At 41.3% G+C, this 19,815-nt stretch overlaps 1 protein-coding gene across 1 annotated transcript in view; it reads right to left on the bottom strand.

Moving 5' to 3' along the window:
• EMB3113 (Ribosomal protein S5 family protein) overlaps window positions 1–19,815 on the bottom strand; it is a 115,688-nt gene that overhangs the window by 68,408 nt on the left and 27,465 nt on the right. The window lies entirely within an intron of this gene.

Raw genomic sequence — 19,815 nt, 5'->3', positions numbered from 1 at the left:
CAAGCATGGAGTCGATGGAAACATTGAGAAATACAAGGCAAGGTTCGAGCCCGAGGATTCTTCCAGAAAGAGGGAGAAGATTACGATGATATATTTGCTCATGTAGCTTGATACACCACTGTTGACCTCTACCGGTCAACTACCCATGCAGTACACCCCCTTTTTCTTTGCAAGAAAAGGGCAGCACTTGATCAGCGTGTCCGTGCCATCCAGCAGTCATCAGCAGCTTGATCATTTTCATTGTAAACCCAGTCTGCATGTATGAATTGTAAATAATCTAAGCAGATCAGAGTCATGTATGTAAATTTCCTAGGTGAACCTAACTTTCTATGATAATCTATGTCCCGGAAGGTTTTTCGTCTCACCGATCCATGGATCGGCAGAGTTTTCCTTCAAACCTGACCCCAAAGCCGGGATGGATTTTGTCATTAGAACTTTAGGAGAATCCTAGTGTGTTAATCTGCTAGATTATAGTTGTGTCGCAGAACTGGGTGATTTATGAGGGTCTGTGTTAAGTGGGCTTGTCCCCTTGAGATGTAAGTTGTAAAAGTCATGATGTAATGTGTCTTGAGGGTCGAAAAGTGTTCTAAATCCCCTCATGAGTCCTAAGTCCTAGGTCCTAGGTGATGTTTCCGAAGGCTTAGTTCGATGATCCATTTTAAAATGAATTAAAAAATTAAAAAATGAATAAAAATAATAAAATAAATTAAAAAATTAAAAAAATTAAATAAATAAAAAATAAAGCAAAAAACCCTAACTAATAAAATAATAATATTTTAAGTGAATAAATCGACGGATGAGATCAAGAGATGTCTTGATCCTCATCAACGGTCGAGATCATTTCTACATGGATCAATCGAACTAGCCGTTGGATCATTTCCTTTAAATAGGGTGCTAGGAGTCATTTTCGATTCATTCGATCTGTGAGTCTAAGACTGAAGAAGCTCTCTTGTAAATCTGTTTCTGGTCAATAAAGGAAGACTTTGGGGTCCATATCTTGCTGGTGTTACTCTCTTGGAATGCTGTGAGATCATTTCATTTTTTGCATATGTTATTTTCAGCCATTAATATTAGCTTCTTATAGAGTATTGTGAGCACAGGTATCTTGTTCACTTGCTGGGGTTTGGGTGCTGTTAGGGTTTCTGAAGTAATGGCAGGTATCTCCATTACTGTTTGAGATCTAGCAGCATTTTTGCCCTCTTTGTTGACGGTTGTTTTGAGCTGTGCAGAAAACATTTTCTGAAGGAATTTTGTGGGCGTTCGGGGAAGTTCTCGGCTGAACCAGCCAACTCCCACAAGCGTTTTTTGTTGAGCCCAGCTGGATTTGATCCTGGGTCTATCATTCGGTTTTATGTTTTAGTTTGCATGAGAAAATTTCTGAAGTTTCTCACAGTGACAATCTGAAATTTCTTATCTTTAAAAATTTTCCTGTTCTTATTGTTAAATCTCGCTGTTAAAGGGGCCAAATCTGTAAATTATTAAGCTGTCTTAGGGTTTCATTTTTTTTTTTAGGGTTTTCAAGCTTCTGCTTTTCACAATTTTTTTTTCATTAGGGTTTCAAGAGTTTGCTTAGATCAGGTTTACTTAGGGTTTTGAATCTGTTTTTATGTACATACTATTTTTGGGGTGATTTCAGGTGGCAGAAGCAAACACCAAATATCGATCTGAGGGCACATGACACAGTTTCGCTGCTCCCTCCTATTCCATCACTAGCTGCATCGTTTTGCAATCAGTTGGCGAGACACAGTCGTTGTGCAATACCCTTGAGAAAGTTTGATAAGCGTAACAAAGCCAGGCCATCACGTGTATGCATCAGGCAAAGTCTCACATGAAACGGTCCAATTACTCAGCAAATGCCAGCAGACATCCTGTGTAATGAGTAACTTTGGAAGCTATAAATCTGTATGCCTGTCCGTCGAAGTGCATCCGTGAGCAAGGAAAATGAGTTTTCATCACGCCAGCCTCCAAAACTCCGGTGATCAGTTGATCCTCCTGCGTTTTCTGGCATCAACATTGTGCTTCAATATGGATCCAGCAAGGGTATGATGAGCACGTTTTGGAGCTGAACCTATCTCAAAACGGCATCCGCAGCAAGTCATATCCGCATCATTCAAACGCAGAACTGGCTCAGGGTGATACGCAGCATCGTTTTCATTTGAAATTTCGCATTTTATCTGCTGTCTCCACCACCGGTATGCCTGTTTCTAATAAATCGTAAGGGTAGGGGCATTAACGTTGCATATCTTCGCTCGTCCTATGATCATATGCTTTTCCAAACGTGGCTGCGTTTCTCCTTGCGATTTGCTGCGTATTGGGTATGGTAAGGGTTCGGTGGTGTTCATAAACGCTCATTTCATTCAGCGCAGCAGTCACGCAGGTGATCTGCAAATCGGGATCCTCAGTTATCCTCTTCCGCCGTCGACTGTGCATAAAACCAGACTATTACACCTGAAACGCATTTGCAAGGTATTGTTCCCGGAACCCTTTGCGTGTATCCTCCCCAGCGTTTTCAGAGGTCTGTTGTCATCTTTGCTGCGGTCACGTATCACCATCGATCTCCGCCGTCGCTTGCAGAACTCGCCACAGGTATCAATGGCATGAAATATATTCGGATGGTTATAGCGATTAAGCAGGGTAGCATATATTTTAGATTTTGTTTACTTGTAGTCCTTAGTTAGTTCATAAAATTTCATTTTAAATTATTTCTTTTAGTTTAGCTTAGGTTAGATTAGATTTAGATTTAAAATTTCTTTTATAGTTTTTTTTACGTATTTAGATTTTAGTTCTGTTTTTTTTTTTAGTTTCATTTTGTTACATATAAATTCATATAAAAAAAAATAATAATAATATAAAAGGCATTTCATTGTTTAGGCTTTGTTTGGTTCTAGATTTTAACTTCATTTTATTTCTTTTTTAGATTTTAATTTGTTTACTTTTAGTTTAGTTTAGACTTAGAATTTTAGATCTTAGTTAGAATTAGATCTTAAAATTTTAGTTTTATTTTTTTTAGGTTAAGTCTCATTTTAAATTCATTTTCTTTTAAATTTATATAAAAAAAAAAAAAAAAAAAAGAGGAGGATTTTAGATTTAGTTTTTAGATTTCATTAAAAAAAAAAAAAAAAAAAAAAAAAAAAATTTCGTCAGATCCAGTTATCTTCGGAAATTATCATTTTTCACGCTGAGATCTAAATTTTCAAGTCGAGATGCGAAGTTGATATCTGGTTAATGATTTACGATTCTCGTGGTGGTTTTAAGCATTTATCTTTTCGAAGTTTTCAGTTGTCGGATATCGTTTTGATCATATGATTTAGCTGACACCTTTTCATAACAAATGATTGCTGTTCATGGTCCATATTTTATATCATTTAACAAGTAATCAATCTCTTAAGGCACTGGTCTGCTAAGTTAATCAAATCCATCGAGTGCTTTTCATATCGTGTCTCGTGTCTCCCAACCAACTGGTCGACAGTTGGTCTCATCATCTCACAGGGACTACCCCCCTTAGCCGCGGGAGACAGGCTTAAACGGAGGGATCGGGGATAAGAGTGACAGCCCCTGGTCTGAGCGTTGTCGTGTCAATTCGCGCGACAACACACCACCATTCGTTTGATAGTTACCCTTACTGCAAGTCAAGGATGGACCCTTCATCCGATGCACGTGAAGACAACATTCCTTCATTGTATGTCACAAGAAGTGTACGTTGAGCAGCCACGAGGATTTGAAGTAGAGGATAGAAAGACACTTGTTTGCAGGTTGAAGAAAGCATTGTATGGTTTGAAGCAAGCCCCTAGAGCATGGTACACCTGCATAGATAGTTACCTGATGAAGCTTGGATTCACAAGAAGCAATGTCAATCCCAACCTCTACTTCAAAGTGGTCCAAGGTATGCCATTGATTTTGGTTTTATATGTTGACGATTTATTTATGATAGGTAGTGAGCCCCTGATGATCGAGTGTAAGAGGGAGCTAGCCTCTAAATTCAAGATGAAGGACCTTGGACTCATGCACTACTTCCTAGGCCTTGAGGTGTGGCAAAGGCTTGGTGAGATCTTACTTTCACAAGGAAAATATGTCGTGAAGTTGTTGGAGAGATTTGGAATGACGGAATGCAAGTCCTTAGCCACACCAATGGAAATGAATTTCAAGAAGCTATGTGGAGACGCTGCAGGACCCAATTTTGCAAATCCATTCGAGTATAGACAGTTGATCGGGGCTCTGATGTTCTTAGTGAACACTCGACCGGACATATGCTACGCAATGAATACATTGGGTCAATTCACAACCGAACTCTCCATGCACATTGGGTTGTTGCCAAACACATTTTGTGATACTTGCATGGGATGATCACCCTTGGTCTGAGATATTATGCTAGAGATGTTCGACTACATGGATATACCGATGTTGACTGGGCTGGAAATGTTGTAGACAGGAAGAGTACTTATGGAAGTTGTTTTAGCCTTAGATATGCCATGATATCTTGGATGAGCAGGAAACAAAAGTCTGTGGCATTGAGTACCGCAAAGGAAAAATATATAGCCACTAGCATGGCTAGCTACGAAGCAGTTTGGTTGAGAAAGCTCTTTGGAGAGCTGTTTGAGCAGATCTTAGACACTACAATGATATACTGCGAAAACGAGAGTGGGATCCGTCTGGCAAAGAATCTCATGTTTCATGACAAGTCCAAGCACATAGAGATCCGAAATAATTATATTCGAGACATGGTGCAGAGAGGAGCCATTAGACTCCATCACATATCAACAGATAAGCAGATTACAGATATTCTCACCAAGGCTTTGTCGAAAGGGAAGTTCTTGGTCTTCAGAGAGTAGCTTGGACTGATGGATGTGACCCCTTCTAATAAGGGGCATCACTAATCGAGGACATTGAGCCAGCTCTTCCCCCCTGTCTGAGCTCCCAGGGCGAGGAATTGAGATGTAGGGCTCCTAGGGTTGAGGGATCTCTGGACAATAGGGTATCATCCCTATCTGTCACCCATAGGGTGGAAGATGTTGCTCCCCTATCTTGGTCTAGCATAGTATACCCCAGTTTTCATCATACCCACAAGCTAGGCTTGTTGGGATTATCGCTCCCCATTTGGCCAATGGGTTGAGAGGGCTTGGGGGTGTGTGATCCTTACCTTTGGTAAGTCAGGTATCTCACCCAAGCTTATGATGCAAGGTGTTCTACCACATGACTCTTGAGGGTCATTTTTGGGAAGATTAAGAAGCAATAGGATGGATGAGATATTGTATCACGCCTATTGCTTGACATAGGGTGGAAGACGTATGCTCCCCCATGAGATGACATGAGGTGAGAGTGTCCCATAGAGAGTGTCCCATAGGACCTTCCTCATTGTCCTGAGAGGTTGGTAGTTGATGCTCCCCAATAATTCTTCTTCTTTAGATTCGAGAATGATTTAGCAAATCAAGTTGAGGAGAGATGAGACATGAGATGATGATAGGATACTTAATATGATCACATGATGCAGTTGGAATTTCTCCCTAGCTGAGAGGGAGTGTTAATTTGGCAGCTCTATGAAAAATTCCAATCATGGGACTAGATTCCTCTTTTCAAGAGGACAAACTTTGACTTTTGAAGCACTCAATTTGGAACATGATGCAGTTGGAATTTCTCCCTGCGTAAGAGGGAGTGTTAATTTGGCAGCTCGGTAACAAATTCCAATCATGGAACTAGATTCCTCTTTTCAAGAGGACCAATTTTGACTTTCAAAGCACTCAATTTGGACAAGGGAAAGTGTATTTTTGAATTGAAGCCCACAAAATCACAAAAGGACAAGTCGGCCCTAACGGGGAATTGGACACCCTTGGAAGCTTATAAATACAAGTGACCTCAAGCTCATTTGGACATCATCATCAAGCATCTTCTTCTCTCTTCTTTGATTGGTTCGCACAGGTTTGAAGTACGTTCGTGGAGTTTGGTTCGTACAGATCTGAAATTGCAGGATCCAAAGCTCGCCCGTGTGATTAGGGTTTTTGGTTTCCAGCCGCAGGGTTGACACAGGCAATTTTCGATCATAACCACAGGCACACAAGCTCATCTGTGTGGTTGGAGCTTCTCAACCGCACGCATAACTCTCCTTCCATGCAGTTGGGACCTAGGGTTACAATTTGACAATTGACTGCAGTTGACCATAGTTGACCGCAAATTGGGAAAGCTATCTTTGATCAGTATTGTTGTTGGGATCATATTTCTGATATTGTTTGGTTGATATTGTTGGATACTTTTGTATGGGCTCATTATACTCTCTGTTGAACATTTTATGACAATCTAATAGAAGAAGAATTTCAAAGGGTTTTCCCCATAGTGGGTTTTTCCCCGGTCTTTGACCAAATCTGGTGTCTCTTGTTGATGTGTTGATTGTCTCCTATTGTCATTGCATTATTGTTTTATCTTCAATTACTATTGATTGATGAAAAGTATTAATTATTATTGTAATTGAAGAATTGAATTGGGCTAAAGTAATTGAAACAGCATAGAGCAGTGTAAAATTAACACCAGATATGCAGTGGAGGGTGATTGCGGCATATTATTCTAGCTAGACCCTAGCAGTCCTAGGGAGGTGAAGGAAGTTTTGTATGTACCTAGGTTGGAAAAGAACTTGCTCTTTGTTTCGGCTATGGAGAACAGAGGACTTGAGGTCAATTTCACAAAAGGTGAGGTATCTGGTGGGCCGAAAGGAGTTGATCCTAGCGTGATGTGAGTGATAGGCAGTAAAGAAAGCAACTTGTATCTGTTGAAAGGGAAGCCAGTGAAGGCCCTTGTATATGACAGTGACAGCCAGAGTGAGCTTTAGCATAAGAGAATGTGGCATCTACACTATAGGGCTCTACCAATATTATGGGAGATGGTCACTTGGTTTCCAGAGTTTAGTGTGGAGCAAGATGGTGTGTACAAAATATGTGCACTTGGCAAGCATGCCAATGTAGCATTTCCTAACAATGAGACTGAGTGCATGGGAGTGTTGGATTTGATGCATTCCAATGTTTGTGGTCCTATGTTAGTGGAGTCTATCTTTGGGTTTAGTTATTTTACGACCTTCATAGATGACTATTTAAGAAGCACATGGATCTACTTCCTTAAGGCCAAGGATGAGGTCTTCAATTGGTTCTAAGAGTTTAAAGCTCTTATGGAGAACCAGATTAGGAAGAAGATCAAAAACCTGAGATCAAAAAATGGAGGTGAGTACACCTCCAATGAGTTCAAGGGTTCCTGCAGGGAGTCAAGAATCAAGAAAGAACTAACAGTGCCCTACAATCAGCAACAAAGGCAATGATCCATGATGAGGACTTGCATATGTTCTTGTGGGTGGAGACTTGTAACATAGTAATGTACCTACAAAACAAGAGTCCTCACAAGGCAGTGGAGGACAAGACTCCTAAGGAGGCATTTACAAGGGTGAGACCAAAGGTGAGCCATCTTCACATCTTGGATAGCCCAGTGTATGTACATATTCCATCAAAGAAGAGGACTAAGCTAGGAACCTCACCTCAGAAAGGGATTTTTGTTGGATGCAGTGAGATCTCAAAGGCCTACAATGTCTACATTCCGAGGTAGAGGAAGATAGTAATGAGTTGGAATGTCAGATTTGAGAAGGGTAAGACCTTTAGGACGTCACATGAGATAGGTCCAGTAGTGGCAGAGGATTGGGAGCAAGAGGCTCCAAAGGTTGAGCAAGGACCAACAGCACCAACAGCAGGGTAATAGCCTTCTGATCAGGAAGAGGAGCAAGTTATTCCTTCGATCTTTACCAAGAGAAGGCCGAGATGCACCAAGCAGACCATGAGGAATGTGGAGGAGAATATGGAGGCAACTAGTAGGACCTTCAAGGAAAGTAGACCACTAGCCACATTTTCCAGTTATATGGCCATAATGGGCAGCATTAGTGAGTCTGATTCCTTCTACCTTTAAGGAGGCAACAAACTAGCGGGTTTGGAGGGACGCGATGGTGGAAGAGTATAGTTCCATCAAGAGGAACAATTTGTGGGAAATAGAACTAAGGCTTAAGGGGAAGTCAGTGGTCATTTCTTTATGGATCTTCAAGAACAAGCATGCAACAGATGGCAGTATCAAGAAGCATAAAGTGAGTTTGTGGCAAGATGGTTCTCCTAGGAGGAGGGAGTTAATTATGAGGAAACATTTGCTCCTATCACCAGTTATGCATCTATAAAGGCAATTATATTTATCGCCTCAAATATGGGGTGGATGATTCATCAGATGGATGTGAAGACTACATTCCTCAATGGGGTAAATGAGGAAGAGGTGTATATTAAGCAGCCTCAGGGATTTGAGGTGCATGGGAGGGAATCCCATGTATGCAAACTGAAGAAGGCCTTATACGAACTTAAGTAGGCACCTTGTGCATGGTACTCTAGGATTGATGGGTACCTACTTGGATTGGGCTTCACCAAGATTGAGGCAGACTCCAACTTACCATATACTTGTTGATGGTGAGCCACTTATCTTGGTACTGTATGTTGATGATCTCTTTTTGACAAGATCAGAGAAGCTCACTGGAATGTGCAAGGAGGACCTTGCATTGGAGTTCGAGATGAAGGATATTGGATTAATGCATTGCTTTTTCGGACTGAAGGTGTGACAACAGGGAGGAAAGATTTTCCTAGGGCAAGGCAAGTATGTAGTTGGGATCCTGAAGAGGTTCGAGATGGAAAATTGTAGACCTATGTCCACACCTATGATCACTAACTTGAGGAAGATTGATGCTTTTGAGAGTGAGTTGGTGGATCCCACATTGTACAATTAGTTGATTAGGTCATTGATGTATCTAGTCATTACTAAACCAGAGATATGCTTTGCAATGAATACACTCAGCCAATTTTTGGTGGCATCTAGGAGGGTTCACTGGGTGGGAGTGAAGCATGTGTTGAGGTATCTCCTTGGTACAGTGGACTATGAATTGAGATATGTCAGAGTTGGTGGAGTGTAGTTGCAGGGCTATACAAATTTGGACCGGGCTAGGAGTGCAATGGACAAGAAGAGTACCCCTGGATGTTGTTTTAGCTTGGGCTCAATTATGATCCATGGTTCAACAGGAAGCAACACACAATGGCACTTAACTCAGCAGAGGTCGACTACATGGCAACAAACCTAGCAAGTTGTGAAGCCATATGGCTTCACAAGGTGCTCATAGGGTTGTTTGGTCTTAAGATGGGACCTACAATGATCCATTGTGATAACCAAAGTTGCATCAAGCTTTTGGAGAATCCAATGTTTTATGGCAAGTCCAAGCACGCAGAGATTCAAATATTAAGAAATCTAGGGCAAAGATATATTAGGGTTTTATTACAGATTTCTCTTTTAACTTTAACAAGTTCTTGTGATTATTATTACATTAGTACATCATCATTATTATGTTATTTTCATCATCAAAACAAATGCCAAACAAGAAGACCGCAACATAAAGAGACTAGAAATAGGCTCCAAGCCAGGGCAAAACACACCAAGGGGAAAACCCAGAGAACTGTTCTTATAGAATCACTTTAAATGAAGACTTCCAAGACCTCTAACCAAGACCAAACCACCAAAAAAGAATCACGCCAGACACCCTCTTTTTTGTACTTCGCACATGTGAGATAGGAGAGAGAAACTCGTCCAAGACCCAAACAAGAGAGAGATCCTTTTCTACCTTCCTTCTGCTCTTCTTCGCACCTCTATTCCAACCTCAAGATACTCAAGAAAGTCGAGTACTCTAGTGTATCAAAAGAGGTCGAATCCTCTTCTTTTTATAGGCCTTCTTGTGGGTATCCTCTTCTTTTTATAGGCCTTCTTGTGGGTGCACATGCCTCTTCAAGGTCGACATAAGGAGTTGGCCAACCTAATCACCTTGGTGGTTTCTAGACCTTCCAATTACATAATATGTTTCTTTTTCATTGATACATAAGCCCACAAAGGACTTTACATTATGACTTCAACTTGAATCCCTAGAGCACTCAATGGGTGCTTGACCTAGGACCAAAAATCAAGGGCAAGAAACCCATTCACAAATAAATAATTTTTTCTTTTACAAAAATATATTTATTTTTCTTTCTTTTGACAAGTACAATGATTACATCAAATCATGATGTAAATTACAATTATGAAGACAGACACTAGTTACATCTCCAACACTCCCTCTTAACTAGGTTGGTATTCATAATTGACCACAGGTACAAGGACAGTACTTCCATTGAAAAGTTCTCATCAGAAGAATCGGATTGGTAAGCCATCTTGTAAGCATCAACATTATGATCAATATACAACCAACATTGTCAACATACCAAGGCCTTGACTAACAAGCTCTATCTCTCAATAGATCAGACCACAATGCTGGGAGGATTCATGTGGGACACCAAACTACCTCTCAAGGCACATACCCCATCTGGATGTTCACAAGGTATGTCATTCTAGGACTATTCTTATCTTGGATTCCCGATCCTCAAAGAATATCGGTCCTCTTCGAACACTCTTGTCTTGGATACCCCGTCAGATCCTCAAAGAGTGTCGGTGACGAGACTACTACCCATCTTGGATTTACAATCCTCAAGAAGTATTAGTCTCGGATGCTTACCCAATTCTCTCGACTCCATTCTCTCCTCATGGCCTTCACTAAGGCTTATGGTTGTTAGTCCTGGTCTAGTGCATGACACATGAAGCAAAGAACCATATTTATCACTCCCTCTCAAACAGGGAGGAGCTCCCTCTCATCTAGGGAGATGTGTCCATCATCAACTACTATGATCTCCAAGATCATAATAGTAGCTATTAGGGCTCTATCATCATCACACGTGCGAGCTTTGACCTCTTTGAGCATCACAGAGCCCTTCCTCATAAACAACTTTATTCAACAAGACAAGGTACACCATCTCTTTCCATATCATCAAACCGACAAACTTCTAGGAAGCTTGCTCTAAATTTGACAGAGTAGAAAATGTCTGCAATATCATCATGGTCCTTTTTCCACCAAGTGAAGAAATCTTCCCATGAAGTCATTCGAAGGAGGATCCTTGAGTGACCCTCACTAACCAAGTGTTGCACAAGCTTCTTTACTATCATGTGCTAGATGACTACTATCAATGCATCAGGATTTCGTATAACGATTTTTCTAGATAATCTTCTTTACTAGGCATTCATATTTTCATGACCATTCTCCTTACGAACCTTACTTTATATCAGAGTGCCCAAGGATCCAACTAGATTACCAATATACCATTTTCCAGGGTCCTTACAGTTCCCTCCTCTCATCATGCTTGCCAAAAACAAAGGATTTGTTTTACTTAGCCATCATCTTCCTTTACTTCCTATACCTGCAGTATTCATTGACAAGTACAACCAAGCAAAATATGTGATAACAAAAGCATGATGTCAATTTGTCAATCTAGGGTTTTCGTGGAAAATTAGAGAATGTACTCCTAGGTATTTCAAGTACAAACCCTAGATCATGGGACGTGATGTCATATTCAACTTATCCTCCTCATCAATCCATACAAGAAATCAAGAAATATGGTTTTGATGAGGGAACAAGCAGGTTAGGGTTAGGGTTTCCATATGATTAGGGCTTTCCACATACCATCTAGGGTTCACAATCCTAGACATCAACAACTTTCAAAAACAACGAAAACTACAAACCCTAAAACCATACAACCAACTAACCCTAAAATATTTCATGTTTAACAAATAAACATATTGTACATACCTCATGATTACATACCTTTGTCCTTCATGATCATAGATGCTGCTATAAGGCCTGCTCCAAGATGCCATGATCTTCTTATCAAAAAGCGGTCAGACATTTCTTTTGAGACCTTGACTTGCTTCAGACTTGCTTCCTCCAAACAATAGTGTTGCTACCCTTGACTTTTATGACAACTTTAGGTCTTCAAGGTGATCTTCTATCACTGCTTCCAGGGAGACTATTCCTTTTCAAAGATCTTTTTTTTTCTATCATTGATACAAGATTGTGGTTTCTTCCTTTCTTGAGACAGAGATCTAAGATCTTTGCCAAGATTATCTCTCAACATATCTTCAACAGTATCTATGCTCTGCTACAGGACTTCAAGATGGATCTTGAAGCTTCCCACCACTGTATATAGGAGATTGTTCCTTCAAAAACTTAGAAACCCATTGTTAAATAATCATAATTGCTTGTAGCTTCTTCCTCTCTCCACTATAGGGATATTTGTCCTTAAACGTGACAAGGAGAATAGGTTTCAAAGACTTGAGATGACCCTATAAGTAGGGCTTTCCAAGACACTGACTTCGAGATATATGTATATATGCTCGAAACAGGTGTCACAAGGTTGGCTTTCTATGTGACTTCTCAAGCTCAAACTCTGTGTATATATGCTATAGGATTATTGCCTTTTTGACATAAATTCTTGTCCTCTATATCACTATTGATATGTATGTATAGAACTACTTGTGTTTCTCCTTTAGATGGATGACAAACTTAATTCGTTCCACAGTTTTCTTAATGCACGGGTCTATAGAAAAGGTCTCAACCTTTTTTAAGGTGACAGTGAATAAATTTAAGCCCAAGACTAAGGTAGAAGGCTCGGCTCCTTCTCCAAATGACTGAAGCTTCTTTACAATAGGAATCTCAACTTTCTTTGAATATGATTGTGGATATACTTTATCCAAAACACTTATGCCCAGAACTTTCGATTCCTCCTTTAGGGTGACTGTAGTGAGCTTAAGGATAGATGACAAGCCTTCTAAACAATTCGTTTTTCAATGCACATGTTTAGAATGGGTCTCGACCCTTTCACAAGATGATTGTGGCTCATGCCCAGGTCTAAGGAGGCTCGGCTCCCTCTCTTATAGTGATTGTAGTTACAAAGTGAATCTTCCAACCAGCCCTATAAGTCTTACAAACACTTCGCACTAGCTTGCCTTTCTAATTGATCATAAAGGTTATTCCTTGATTACTATGAGAAACAAAAAGTACCCAGAACATGTGAGATTCGGATCTCTGAGATAGCACCAGATTTCAAACTTCTTTTAGCAATGATTTCAGCCCTTGTAGAATGTGCCCAAGACTTCGATCCTTGGCTTGATGGACTTGGCCTTCTTTGGGCTAGAAGATTAGCCTCATGGTCCCTTAAAACAGAGCTTTTAAACTCTTCAAAACCCTCACTCTATTTGCTCAGGACTTCAGTCTTATCACTGTAATTAGGGCTTGTAAATAGGCCAAGAATTCGGATCTTCCTTTTCTAGGAGCTCGGCCCCAAGTAAAAGACTTCCTTTGCTTGTCTTGTAATCCTTTGTGATCTCCTTCCTACCCTTATGTACGTGAACCAAGCTCTGATACCATGTTGAGAAATCTAGGGTCGAGATATATTAAGGTTTTATTACAGAATTCTCTTTTAACTTTGACAGGTGCTTGTGATTATTATTACATTAGTACATCATCATTATTACGTTTTGTTCAACATCAAAACAAATGCCAAACAAGAAGATCACAATGCAAGAGACACCAAAAATAGGCTCCGAGCCAAAGCAAAACCCACCAAGGGGAAAACACAAAGAACTCTTATAGAATCACTTTCAATAAAGACTTCCAAGACCAAACCATCAAATAAGAATCAAGCCAGGCACCCTCTTTTTTGTACTTCACACATGTGAGATAGGAGAGAGAAACTCGTCCAAGACTAAAAAAAGAGAGATCCTTTGCTACTTTCCTTCTGCTCTTCTTCGCACCTCTGTTCCAACCTCATAATGCTCAAGAAAGTCGAGTACTCAAGTGTATTGAAAGAGGTTGAATCCTCTTCTTTTTATAGGCCTTCTTGTGGGTGCACACTGCACATGCCTCTTCAAGGTCGACATACAGGGTTGGCCGACCTAATCATCTTGGTGGTTTCTAGACTTTTCAATTACATAATATGTTATGACTTTGACTTGACTCCCTAAAAAACTCAATGGGTGCTTGACCTAAGACCAAAAATCATGGGCAAGAAACCCATTTACAAATAAATAATTTTTGCTTTTACAAAAATATATTTTATTTTTCTTTCTTTTGACAGGTACAATGATTACATCAAGTCATGATACAAATTACAACTATGAAGATCGACACTAGTTACATCTTCATAATCAAATACCACTTCATCAAAGGCAAGGTTCACAGAGGTGCTGTGAGATTGTAGTACAGTTCCACAAGGGGGTAGGTAGCAGATATTCTCACCAAGCCTCTAGTGAAGGAGAAATTTGTTTTCTACAAAAACAAGTTGGGGGTGGTGTAGAATCCCTTCCTTGCTAGGAGGGAGTGTTGAGTTTTGTAGCATCGGAAGGTCTTCCACATAGGCTTGGAAGTGAAGTCCTCTTTAGTGGTTGTTTAAGAGGAGCAACTAATATGATCTTCTTCCTAAGTTTAACTTAGAAAAAGTACATTGATCAATTAAAATGATTAATGTAGGCTTGGGCTAATGTTTTATCTAAGGATAAATATGTTGATTTGGAGTAGCATCGGATGTGCTCTAGCCACGAAATTTGGTGGAGAGGTTAAGGCACATGAGATCTCCAATACCCAGAAAGGGTTTGCGCAGATTCTAAATAGTTAGGGAGATATTAAAATAATTAATATTTTTAATGGAGTACCTAAGTCTAAACTTAGGGAAATTAAAATATTAATGTGAATTAATATAAAATTGTGTTAGAATGGTCCAAAAGACGTGGATCAAGCCAAATCTAATCTTAGTCGTCGATTAGAGACTTAATCTCGACCGTTGATTTGTCAATGAGAAAAGTATAAGAGGAGGCTTGAGGGTCAGTTGGAGAGCACACCAGAGTGATCAGTCATTCTATTCTCTAGAGTGGGATTTGCTAAGAAAGATAGAATTAGTGATCAGTTGCAACAAGGGGCAGTCAGTACGAGGCAAAGAGGCAGGGACAGTGCCGAGAGACCAGCGCAGAAGCAGAGAGAGGCAGACGCAGAGCCAGAGGGAGCCACGCATAGGCAGTAGAGACTGCGGAGAGCCAGAAGGGCCTACATCATCCACGCAAAGGCTGCAGGAGTGACGCAAAGAGCCAGAGAGGCTGCGCAGAGCCTCAGTAGGCTGACGCAGAGGCCAGCAGGGCTAATGCTGAGCTTCAGAGTATGCTAGAGAGGGATTTTGTGGAGCAGGCTTTCCGAATCACTGTTTCTGAAGAGAGGTATTGCTTCCAGATTTTTTTTATCTCTGTCCGGTTAGCCAGTTTGGTACCCAGTGTACTCAAAAAAAAGATACTTAATAATAAAACCATCAAATAATTTCATCGGTTTTCCCGCATTGGGTTTTTCCAGGGACATTAGTCCAAAAATAACGGTGTCATTTGTGTATTTGTTTCTGTTTCCTTCAGTTGATGATCCGTAATGTTTTGAGCATGCACTTGTATTTATTTTCAATATTTACATGGTAAATAACTTGTTAATTAACAGAACAAGTAGGTAGGAATAAATCAGTAAAGTGCAGGGAGGGTTTCTAACTGTTAGGCATAGAAACTTCAACATGGTATCAAAGGGTGGTTGTAGATCACAGGAGAACTGAGGACATCAGCAAAGCAGAGCAGAGCCGCAGAAAACAGTTGTCCCAAGTGACAGAAACTGTTCCTAGTAGCAAAGCAGTAAGGAAGGGGTGACGCAGTGCCTGTGTCATCAAGTTCAAGCCAATAAGAGGTTGCGCAGAGGTTAAAGGAGCCAAAGACAGGGTCACGCAGAGGCCAAGAGGGCTGACGCAGTTGGTTGAGGGAGCTAGTTTGCCGGTCTCGGGACTGCGCAGAGCCTAGGAGCTCTCACCTTCAGGTTGTTGGGGTTTAGGAGGCTGTGGGTAAGTTGCAGAGTGGAGCTGGTGGGGTACTGTAGTCAGAACAGTACCTAACAGGGCAAGGCCAAGGAGGAGGGAGTTGCTACCGAGGGTTTCTAGCCGAGAAATCTAGATCAGTGGTGCAATTGCATAGACGATCAGAGTAGGGGGCATCTCGACATCGGCAGAAGGGTTTCTAGGAGGGAAATCAAGGCTCAGAGGGAGTCACATCGAGAACTTCCAAAAGGGAAGTAGAAGAGCAGCATGGCACTACACGGAATAAGAGACGAGGACAGACTGGACAGAGCCTCAAACTTCGCAGTCTGGAAGGCCGAAATCTTATCCGTACTTGACAGAAATCGTGTCAAACACTTCATCTTGAGGACAATAGCGATCCCAGTTGACCCAGCTGATAACAATAAGTATGAGGAGGCAATGGCCAGGGCCAAGAGCATCATCCTTAACGGGGTCAAGGACCATGTAGTACCACACATTGCCGAGAAGGAAATGGCAAATGAGATGTGGGAGACCCTAAAGAAATTGTACTAGCATACTTATGTGCAGAGAAGGATGTTACTAGAAAATCAGTTGCGATCATACTAGATGAAGAAGGGAGAACTGATCGACACCTTCCTCGGTCAACTAAATGAGATCCGGGATCATCTGACTTCCATAGAGGCCACGCCGCATCAGGAATTGATGGTGAGAACAGCGCTGAACACAGTGTCAGAAGACTGGGAGGTATTTGTTCAAAGTATACTAGGCAGAGCGACCCTTCCACATTGGGAGGAAATGTGGGCGGCTCTTCGCCAAGAAGAGATCAGAAGGCTAAGCAAGACGAGAAGCAGCAGCAAGGGGATCAGAGTCAAGAAGGAGGAGGGGGAGGATGTTGCCCTAGCATCTGAGGGAAAGCAAGAGAAACGGAAGAAGAAGGACCTCTCCAAGATCAAATGCTTCCATTGTGGGGAGTTGGGTCATTATGCGACCCAGTGTCCAAGTAAGAAGAACAAGGGACAGGCCTCCGAGACCAAGGCAGCGCCAGCAAGGGCAGAGAAGGAAGTGGAGACAGACGATGATTGTGCCATGAGTGCTCATGTACCTCTAGAGAAGAGGTGGGGAGACATCAAGTTGTAGTCAAGAAGACTACAGGCGATGAGGGGCAGGATCCTTGAGGTACCCAACCTCTTGGATTAGACCATGCTACAGGAGCCCCGAAGAGGAGTAGCAGGACTGGCAGATGTGGGTAGAGACAGATGCGGATGAAGTGGCAAAGAGAGCTACAGTGCAAAATTCCCAGGACAGTGTGAGGCTAGCAGGCTGCAACAGTGCGAGAGGCACGGGAGTGTTGCACCAGTGCAAGATGGCACAGAGAGGTGTGCAACAGTGTGAGATGCAGGGAGTTGTTGCAGCAGCGCAAAGGTCAGAGAGGGAGCACTTGTCAGCGACAGAGGGAGCTTCAGCATCAGGTGTACTCTAGCTTGACAGAGAAGTCAAAGTTGGGAGATCAGTTACTTACTTCTCAGTAACTGAGTTGCAGTGCAGCAGTTAACAGTGGGAGTGCTATGGGCAGCACGATGCAGCATGATGAGAGGAGATGCAGTGCAAACGCAGCAGTGGCAGTGACAGGGCCATGGACAGCAGCATAGATGCAGAAGGAGTTGTCATACAGATGAAGCAATGGCAGTGGCAGAGCTATGGGCAACAGTGCAGAGGATGATGGGCAGCAGACCTAACATCAGCACAGGGACCAATGCCAAATGATCAGAGTGATACTCAGTAAGAAGTATTGCTTGAGCACAGTCCTCGCTAAGAGGGAGTGTTAATTTGGGGTAGCATCAGATATGCTCTAGCCACGAAATTTGGTGGAGGTTAGGGCACATGAGATGTCCAATACCTAGAAAGGGTTTGGGCAGATTCTAAACAATTAGGGAGATATTAAAATAATTAATATTTTTAATGGAGTTCCTAAGTCTAAACTTAGGGAAATTAAAATATTATTGTGAATTAATATAAAATTGTGTTAGAATGGTCCAAAAGACATGGATCAAGCCAGATCTAATCTTAGTCGTTGATTAAGGACTTGATCTCGGCCATTGATTTGTCAACGAGAAAAGTATAAAAGGAGGCTTGAGGGTCAGTTGGAGAACACACCAGAGTGATCAGTCATTCTATTCTCTAGAGCGGGGTTTGCTAAGAGAGATAGAATCAATGATCAGTTGCAGCAAGGGGCAGTGAGGCAAGGAAAATGCCGAGAGAGTAGCGCAGAAGCAGAGAGAGGCAAACATAGAGCCAAAGGGAGCCATGCAGAAGCAGCAGAGAATGCGCAGAGCTAGAAGGGCCTGTGTCATCCACGCAGAGGTTGCAAGAGTGATGCAGAGAGCCAGAGAGGCTGCGACGAGGCTGCAGGAGTGATGCAAAGAGCCAGAGAGGCTGCGCAGAGCCTCAGTAGGTTGACGCAAAGGGTTTCAGGCTGACGCTGAGCTTCAGATTGTGCTAGAGAGGGATTTCGTGGAGCAGGCTTTCCGAATACCTGTTTCCGAAGAGAGGTATTGCTCCCAGATTTCTTTTTTATCTCTGTCGGGTTAGCCAATTTGGCACCCAGTGTACTCAGAAAAGAGTTGCTTAATAATAAAACCCTCAGATCGTTGCATCGGTTTTCCCGCATTGGGTTTTTCCGGGGACATTAGTCCAAAAATAACGGTGTCGTTTGTGTGCTTGTTTATGTTTTCTTCAGTTGATGATCTGTAATGTGTTGAGCATGCACTTGTATTTATTTTCAGTATTTACATGGTAAATAACTTGTTAATTAACAGAACAAGTAGGTAGGAATAAATCCGTAAAGTGCAGGGAGGGTTTCTAACTATTAGAGTTGGAAACTTCAACAAAATATTTAATTATTTAAGTGACTTGGATCTAATATCTACCATTAATCTATGTGAGGTAGGATTTAATCCAATCCCTCGATCACTTTGAAGATTAGGGATTCAGCCTTAGAAAATTATAAAAGGAGCCAAAGGGAAAGGATGAAGACACATTACACATTACAACTACTTAACTGAGAGTGAGAAAATTTAGAGAGATTTTCTAAATTGCAGATTTTTGTGAGTCACATGGCTAAGGAAAGAAGAAAAGATAACAGGAGCATATTTTTAGCAACAAGAAAACTATTAGGGAACCTACACGTGAGAAGGAAGAGCGACTTTCTACAGGAACTAGGCGACACGTGTGAGGCCAGGAAGGGTTTCTGCGCATAGGAGAAGCTCGCACAAGTGATGTGACAACTTGGTAAACGTCGCATGTGTGAATCCATGAGGGTCGTGCAGCTAGGAGAGCTGCACATGTGAAGCGGTTAGCAAATTGGGTTGCACATGTGACGCGCAGAAGGCTGAAGGAGGGCCACGTGTGTTTGGGAGGCTAAATTTTTTGCTCTAGTTTTGTTGTAATTTCTTTGTATTTTCTGTGGGCCATTTCCTTGGTTAGTGAGCCCAGTGATTTCTCTAAGTTAATTGAATATGATGCGAAGTTGGAGGGCAAAATTGTGTTGTTGTTCCATTCGATTTTTTGGGTTATTTTCTATTTTGTTTTCGTAATAAAATTGTTGTTGAAAGTGCCAAGTATCGTTGTTTATAATTTACAAAAATTAAAATTTACAGCAGAAAATTATTTACTGGTAAAAGAAAATTTCTAGGCATTAAATAATTACATGAGAAAATAAATATGATTGACACTTAGAAAATTATCAAGGTCTTCTTCAACATGTTTCTCTTGATGATAGAGAAGGACCTCTTCTTGTTTATGGTAATCTCCTTCATCAACTTCCTCTATGTCTTCAAAAAGGTCTAAAAGGTTTTCCTATTGAAGGGCCTCATCCAAGTCTTGAAGGGTATCTTCATAACTTTGAAACATTGGTCCCCACTACTCGAGAATTTTTTCAATAAACACTTTAATAGAAGGCATGCCTTCAATTCACTAGAATACTTAACCCGTTTCCTCTTATTTTCTCCAAGAGAATCAACGAACA

The sequence above is a fragment of the Pinus tabuliformis genome, chromosome 2_1 (genome assembly GCF_031772625.1).
Source record: "Pinus tabuliformis cultivar Carrire ecotype Pingquan chromosome 2_1, CPIR1, whole genome shotgun sequence".
Lineage (NCBI taxonomy): Eukaryota > Viridiplantae > Streptophyta > Pinopsida > Pinales > Pinaceae > Pinus > Pinus tabuliformis.
This window is presented reverse-complemented; position numbering and strand designations above follow the sequence as displayed.